The sequence below is a fragment of the Lipophrys pholis genome (genome assembly GCF_963383615.2).
Source record: "Lipophrys pholis genome assembly, chromosome: 10".
Classification (NCBI taxonomy): Eukaryota; Metazoa; Chordata; class Actinopteri; order Blenniiformes; family Blenniidae; genus Lipophrys; species Lipophrys pholis.
Genome location: NC_137640.1, coordinates 31,105,368 through 31,113,807, shown reverse-complemented (window position 1 = coordinate 31,113,807; position 8,440 = coordinate 31,105,368).

The following is an 8,440-nucleotide window of genomic DNA, read 5'->3' as shown; positions in this document are numbered from 1 at the left end:
GAGAGGAATAGAAGAGAGAGAGAGGAATAGAAGAGGGAGAGAGAAGAATAGAAGAGGGAGAGAGAGAGAGGAATAGAAGAGGGAGAGAGAGAGGAATAGAAGAGGGAGAGAGAGGAATAGAAGAGGGAGGGAGAGAGGAATAGAAGAGAGAGAGAGGAATAGAAGAGGGAGAGAGAAGAATAGAAGAGGGAGGGAGAGAGGAATAGAAGAGAGAGAGAGAGAGGAATAGAAGAGAGAGAGAGAGGAATAGAAGAGGGAGAGAGAGAGGAATAGAAGAGGGAGAGAGAGAGAGGAATAGAAGAGAGAGAGAGGAATAGAAGAGAGAGAGAGAGAGGAATAGAAGAGAGAGAGAGAGAGAGGAATAGAAGAGGGAGAGAGAGAGAGGAATAGAAGAGAGAGAGAGAGAGAGGAATAGAAGAGAGAGAGAGAGAGAGGAATAGAAGAGAGAGAGAGAGAGGAATAGAAGAGGGAGAGAGAGAGAGAGGAATAGAAGAGAGAGAGAGAGAGAGGAATAGAAGAGAGAGAGAGAGAGGAATAGAAGAGGGAGAGAGAGAGGAATAGAAGAGGGAGAGAGAGAGGAATAGAAGAGAGAGAGAGAGAGAGGCAGACAGGACAGAGAAGTACAAATACTAAGAAAAGTCTATGATGAGCGTTGGTCTGATGATGAGCCAATCTCAGTCTGGAGTTTAAGGGCCGTGCCGTTGCGGTGGGGTCCCGGTGCTGTGGGGGGGTCCTGGTGCTGTGGGGGGGTCCCGGTGCTGTGGGGGGGTCCCGGTACTGTGGGGGGGTCCCGGTGCTGTGGGGGGGTCCCGGTACTGTGGGGGGGTCCCGGTGCTGTGGGGGGGTCCCGGTACTGTGGTGGGGTCCCGGTGCTGTGGGGGGGTCGGGTAGTAGGACCGTGGTAACTCCACTCTGGGAGTCTTGGGTCTGATCCCCTGGATCCTGCTCCCCTCCTGTCAGGATCTGGTGGCTCCAGTAATGTTGTTACACAGAGAGAAAGAAAGAAAGACAAGAAACAGAAGCTCCAAATGTAGAGTTCCTCCCTTTAACGGGAGAGAGGAAATCCCCTCAGCAGTCTAGGCCTAGAGCAGCTCAACTTAGTGCTCCTATTTTATTCCTAATGAGAAGCTCTATCAAAGAGGAAGCTTTTTAGTCTCCTCTTAAATAAACTAATGGTGTGGGCCCTTCGGACCGAGGCTGCTAGTTGATTCCAGAGTAAAGGAGCCATATGGCTGAAACTCCTGCCTCCTCTTTTACTTTGAAGGACTTTAGGGATTACCAACAGTCCTGCATCCTCAGAGCCAAGGGCTCGTGGAGGGTGAGACCCTTCTAGAAGTTTCTCCATATAGGACGGAGCCTGGTGATGAAGAGTTTTAGATGTGATCAGAAGGATGTTGAATTCTATTCTAGATTTGATGTGAAGCCAGTGTAAGGATGCTAAGACTGGGGAGATGTGCTCTCTTCTTCCAGTTCTGGTTAGTAAACCTGCAGCAGCGTTCTGCTCTAGCTGGAAGATCCTAACAGAGGAGTTTGGACATCCTGACATTAGGGAGTTACAATCATCTCATCTTCAAGTCACAAAGGCAGGAAGCATTTGTTCTGCATCTTTGAAGGACAAGAAGTTTCTCATTTTTGCAATATTCCTGAGATGGAAGAAGGCTGTCCTGGAGACATGTTTAACATGGGACATAAAGGACAGATCCTGATCAACAATAACACCCAGGTTCCTACTACAGGTCATGTCTGGATGATGACTATCTTAAGGGACATAAAATACTCTCACATAAAGATGGTAGTATTTACATAGCTTTGTATATTGATGATTTTGAAATTTGTAATCATTTGGGCACATCCAGAAAAAAAACTAAGTCTGTGGTGTGTATTGGGTACTTGCCAATTTGCCATAAAGATACAAGTCATCACTGTCTTCAAATCTGTCTAGCTTTACTGTGCAAGACTGAACATGTCAAGATTTATTGAGATAATCGTGTTTTGGAGCCACCGATAAGGACAATCAGCATCTACAAACAGTTGGTGTGTTTTTTGAGAAAATTGCTTACAATGTAAAGGGGACTATTTTGTATGTGGCTGCAGACGCCTTAGGTGGATTCCAGGAGTCCTTTAAAGTGAAATACTTCACAGACTTCGCTCTCCGGGTACAATGCCTCCCAGCACATCATGTAAAGTCAGGTGGAAAGCCTTGTCATGCATGAAAACCTGTCAATATGTTAAGAGGACATCCTGATTTCACACCATCAACTGACCAAAGATCACCCTGTTTCAACACATTTACAGCTTTATTGTACAACCCTGGTGTTCGTAAAACAGATACCACTTCTGACATCACAAGTCTGGATTTCTTCACGCTTAGAGACAAAACCTACAAAACCTTTTCACATTAAAGGAATACAAGGTTTTCCATTTAAGTTCCACGACAAGACAAACTGCCCTCCGAAAGTTCCATCAACTTTCCAGAGAAATGGGACTCTAGGCAGTAATGGACATGAAAACTGGAGTCTTGTGTGTTTCCTTCCCCTCATCGTTGGCCACCGTGTTCCTGAAGGTGATCAAACATGGGAATTACTTCTTGAACTAACAGACTTGATGGAGTTATTGTCAGTGCCACATTTCACTCCAGAATCTCTTTGCTATTTACAAGCAAAGATATTGAACCACAGACAGCTGCTGCAGGTTGTCTTCCCACAAATAAACTTGTGTCCAAAACGTCACTTCATTGAACATTATGCATATCTTATTCAAAAGTTTGGACCTCCAACTGAGTGTTGACCAATTAGGTTTGAGGCAAAACATTATTTCTTTAAAAAACTTGTGTGGGATGCGAACAACTTTAAGAACATTCTTCTTACCCTGTCCTCAAGACATCAACTCATGCTGGCACATTATCTTGAAATATAAAACATTTTCAAGCCTGAAACTGAGACTGCTCAGGTGTCTGGTCCCTGCCTCGAAGTCTTGGATGCCGCTGTCAGACAAGCCATATTGAACAGATTTGTTGATGTTGACACAGTTGGACTGACCCCTCAAATCTTTCTAAACGGAACAAAGTACTTTTCAAAGGGAACGGTTCTTTCTGTTGGGAGTATATTGTGTTGGATAGTCAAGTTTGCTTTATCATTGAACCGTTTACAGTGTCAGAGATTGCAGATGGACCCAAACGCAGACTTGCCATAGTACAAAAACAGAGTTGTTTTAAGAAATAAAAGTCCAGGGAAGTCGAAGTCCCAAAACTGCAAAGTCCAAAAACCAAACTGGTAACACTGGGGAGCCAGGACCGGGACGTGGACGAGACAGGTTGACGAAATGAACTGACACAGACAACAGATAACAGGAGGCTTAAATACACTGGGAAGGGGTGGACACAGCTAGAACTCAAGGATGGGAGAACACAGCGGGAGTAGACCATTGGTTAATTGGAAACATGAGGTGAGACACACAAGGGCAGACACAGAGACCTGAAATACAACGTACTACGTGGAGCATCTGCAGAGTTACCATCTTGTGAAGAAACATCCTACTGAGTGTCTGTCGGTGAAACAAAAGGACCTCAACGATAACATTCCACTGATGTCATAACTTATCATGGAGTTGGGATTTAGGGTTAGTTATTAGCATTAAATTACTGTAAGTAATAGATTACTGAAAGTAATAAATCACTGGAAGTAATTTATGAAAAATTTTAATTATTAATGGAAGTAAACGGTAATTTACTCATTAACAACTAAAGTAATTGAGTAATTACTTAAAATTAAATTAAATTATCAAAACTAATTTATTAATTAAAAAAGTTATAAATTTGCATAAATTTGTATTTATGTATTAATAATAATTCGGGGCACCACCAGATAAACTGGAAATAGCTAATACCAAAATATCAGACTCATTTGTAAAAAGTTTATTTAAGTTAGTTAATATTTCTGTATAAAATATAACAATCTTAAATAAAAGGGAAGGTGTGAGATCCGAGTACAGACTGTTACAAACCAGTGAATTGTCAACAATAAATACACAATAATCACCAAGAAGCGTTCAATTCAGCTAACAGGCGTTTATTAGTAAAATGTATTAATTCATAAATAATTCATAAATAATCTCATAAATCAACACATTCAAATAGCAAACGACATCTAACACTGAGATCTAATCTATTAAACAGCAACACTATGTACAATGTGTGTGTGTGTGTGTGGTTCGGAGTGTAATGACCTTGAACGTCCACCAGGTGGAGGCAGACGTTGGTGGGTCAGTGTGGTGACCGTGACGACCACTAGGGGCGGGCGGCGGCGCGCAGAGGGAGAGCACAATGACTTGATGTGTCAACCAGGTGGAAATCAAGAGGGATTGCGATGACCCACGCGACCTCTAGAGGCGTTTGACTTGCTCTTTCTGGGGGACACGGCGGTTGCTTAGCGACCAGATAAACAAGACATCCATCGAGCGCGCATGCGCGAGGGCGGTCTCGGAGCGAGGCAGTCTACCGAGGGCATAACGAACGGGCGGTTCCGTTGGCCCGGTTCTGAGCGCCGGAGATCTAAGTGGAGGTCGGGACCTGCAGTTAGAACTCTGGTGATCAAGGCAAATTTGGTCTTGCAACAGATAACAGTTGGTTGCTACATGCAGCTGTGTGTGTCTGTGAGTTTATCTGATCAGAAAAGGGGGGGCGCATGGCTGTGGGCAGATCCTTGTTAGTGGGAGAAGGGGGGGAAGGCAAGAGAAAGACAGAGAATTCTGTCTACGCTCGGTTCTGAACCCTGGTTCCTCCACACAGAACTTCCAGTGGACTGGAGCTCACTTGGACCTCTGGTTCTGAGGTGGAAAACCTGATTCCCGGACTTGGTTGGTGCGCGTGAACACGCGTACACAAACATATGAGATGCTGCGGCCTTGTCAGCGGTACAAAATATAACACACAGCAATCTCAACAGAACATCATTCTACCTATTCTTCCCGGGCAAAAGCTCTCAGCATCCGTGGCTGGACAGCACCGTCCGTGGTGCTGTTGGTTCTGTGAGGCTGTGGTAACTGGTTGTTACCGGGTCTGAATTCAGCGTCCTGAATTCAGAGGCCTGGCTTCAGCTGCAGGAGTGGACACCGAGGCAGATGATTTTGGAGAGGAGACGATGGCTCGGGTCTCCAGAATCCCCAAAAAAAGGAAAAATATAGGAAACAGAAGATGGAGTCCAAACTGGGTCCTGCTTGTCCAGCGGGCTGGCGATGAGAAAGACAGAGAATTCTGTCTACGCTCGGTTCTGAACCCTGGTTCCTCCACACAGAACTTCCAGTGGACTGGAGCTCACTTGGACCTCTGGTTCTGAGGTGGAAAACCAGATTCCTTGACTTGGTTGGTGCGCGTGAACGCGCGTACACAAACATATGAGATGCTGCGGCCTTCTGAGCGGCACATTGAAACACATTGCATTTTCAACAGAACATCATTCTAACTATTCTCTGCCCAGACAAAAGCTCTCACCCTCCGTGGTTTGGTGCTGTTGGTTCTGGGAGGCTGTGGTAACTGGTTGTTACCGGGTCTGAATTCAGCGTCCTGAATTCAGATGCTTGGCTTCAGCTGCAGGAGTAGACAGCTGAGAGGATGATTTTGAAGAAGAGGAGACGCTGGCTCTGGTCTCCAGAATTCCCCAAAAAAGGGAAAAATATAGGAAACAGAAGATGGAGTCCAAACTGGGTCCTGCTCGTCCAGCGGGCTGGCGTTGGTGGTTCTTTTGTTCCTACTTGGTGCTCTCTTCATCATCCTGAGGCAGAGACATGTGTCTCCCTCGAAGGTTAGATTGAGAAGCAGAGAGAGTTGGTTGGAAAAGTTTCACCAAGGCTGAGTTTTGGACCCCTGTGGTGTTCGGGTCGGATTCGACCATCCTCATTGGTTATCAACCTGGGGGGGGGGGGGGTCGTAAAACTGGCTCGCTCCCCTGCTGTTTTATGGCCTGTTCACTGTCACTGGAGAAACTTTGTGGAATAGTTCACTGGAATCTTCAGCCCAACAGTACATTTGGATAAAATAAAAAACAGGAATGATTTTACAACAATAGTGAAGAAAGTTAGGTTAGTTATGTGACTGAAAGATTGAATAAATACACAAAGTAAATATGACTAAAGAAACATCATGAGATCAAGTTGATTGGTCGCCCTGAAGCATTTTAACCACTTCCAGTTCAAAACCAAGAAACTTAAGAGAACTCTGAAGGAAAAGTTAGTTTGAATGATGTTGAACAGGGAAAATAGAAAGACATTAGTCCAAGGACATAACCTGAGGACTCACCAGAAGAAGATCCTCCCTGATGAGGTCCACAACAAACATTATTCCTGCAGGAATCGAGCCGGTCGCGTGCCATTAGTTGTTGTCATTCAACACAGTGGCGCCGCCAGGACTCTATTTCATAGTACGTGCAGATTCACCCCCTACCCCCACCCCCACCACCTGATTATCCACGAGCTCCTGGTGGGGTGGCGTCATGTGAGCAAAGAGAAGATCGTTCTTTGCCATCGCATGGGGTGTGTGTGTGTGTGTGTGTGTGTGTGTGTGTGTGTGTGTGTGTGTGTGTCGGGGGGACCAGAAACACAGCACCAAGCAGAGACAAAAACAAACACCCCTTTGAAAATATTAACTTTTTTCGCACCTTCTAAAAAATAGTAGGCACCACTTTTTAAACAAACAGAGAACAGCTTTCCTTTCTCTTTGTCTTTTGGTCATCTTGTCTCTTTAAGAAACCTTTAGGCTTCTTATAAGTCCTCCTCACGACTTTTAGTGGTTTTCTACCTTAGGAGCTCTCTTAGAGCTGAAGATGCTTTGTGAATTACTTTTATCTTAGTGAGGAAAAATTCTAAGAAAACTCTTAAATTTTCGCTCCAGTTGTTTAGTTCTTTTAGTTTTATTTTCTGCAGCCACAGAGCTGCAGCTGAACTTCCATGTTGGTTCCGAGGGAGCGAATGCCAGCCGGTTGGCTCCGTCCCCGGAGACGTGACAGCCACAACTTCCATGTTGGTTCTGAGAGAGTGAACGTCGCCCCGGCGTCGCGCCGCTGGTTGTGACGGCTGCAACTTCCACATGGAGGCAGAGATTGCGGACGCGATGCCAGGACAGACACTGGGGCTCGGAGTCCCGGCACACCGACAGGTTCCAGTGTCTGGGAACCGGAGCTCTGGGGCGGCTGGTTCACGCAATGGACCACCAACCAGTGACGCGAAGCGACGAGTAGACTTGGTAGCATCGGTTACGGCGTCCCGGTCTCCGTCCGGCCTCACGTCTGCTCTTTAGGGACCAACATGAAAGTTGCGCAGCAAAAAACAACTAGTGCAAAGAATATGTGAACAACAGAGGATTCATACTGCGACATATTAAAATATTGAGGGCGTGTAGTAAATCACTGACCAATCAGCAAACGGCTCCTCAAAACCGGACCGTTCCATGGTTCTGAGTGCCCCGACGGAGGGGTAGCGGAAAAGCCTCCACCTTTGGAGTGGTATTTTCTGGAAAATCCCAAATTCTTGTGGTGGAAACGCAAACCATAATGGACTCTACCAGTACATTCCTGCAGTTTTTGTGCAGCGGAAACACGCCTTATGAGCTACTTTTAGCCTTAGGATGCTTTGTGAATACGGGCACGGGTGTTTAGACGTTGTACCTGTTATGGGGGGTGGATGGAGGCTCACGTGCAGGAAGCAACCAGGAAACAGACTGAACATACATACAAAGGATGTTGTTTAAAACTGGAATAATAACTGGTCTGAGTCTCCCCTCCAGGTGATCCTCCAAGAGGAGTAGAGTTGGAGAGCGGTGACTCAGGGACTGGATCCGAGCAGAGTGGAGTGAAGAGCCGCTGTTCCACGGCAGTACGTTGTGGAGCGGGAGGTTACGGTACGGCAAAGCTCACCCAGGACCAACTCTGTCTCGCGGTCCACCACAAAGTACGGTTAACATGTAGGCGGGGTTGAGAACGACTCGGAGAACCTCCAGAGAAGAACATGGAAGCGACCGGCGGCCGTCCGAGTCGTTCACTGGGACTCAGGTTAAACTTTCTCATTGTAAACAGCAGCGTCCAGCTCCTGATGAATCTCCTCCTCCTGGTCCTGAGAGGAGCGTCTGTATCTCGCTAGAAGACGCCATGTTGTGTTGCGGCGACGTTTCAATAATCCAGTAAACAAATCCACCAGTGCGCAAAGCAGCGTACGTAAACAACAACAGGAGGGGTCAAGGTCGATGAAATAATTAAATATTGTGGGCAAGTAGAGAGTGACGACCGTCACTACCAATCAGCAGACAGCTGAGCTGGAGCTCCTCCTCACAGACCTGTTCCTCAGTGGGACAGGTTATTCGTCGGGTCAGGTGGTCCAGAGCCGAGCGGCACCAGAGACAAGCGTGGAGCGGACTGGGATGGAGCAGAGCGGGATGGAGCAGAGCGGGACAGAG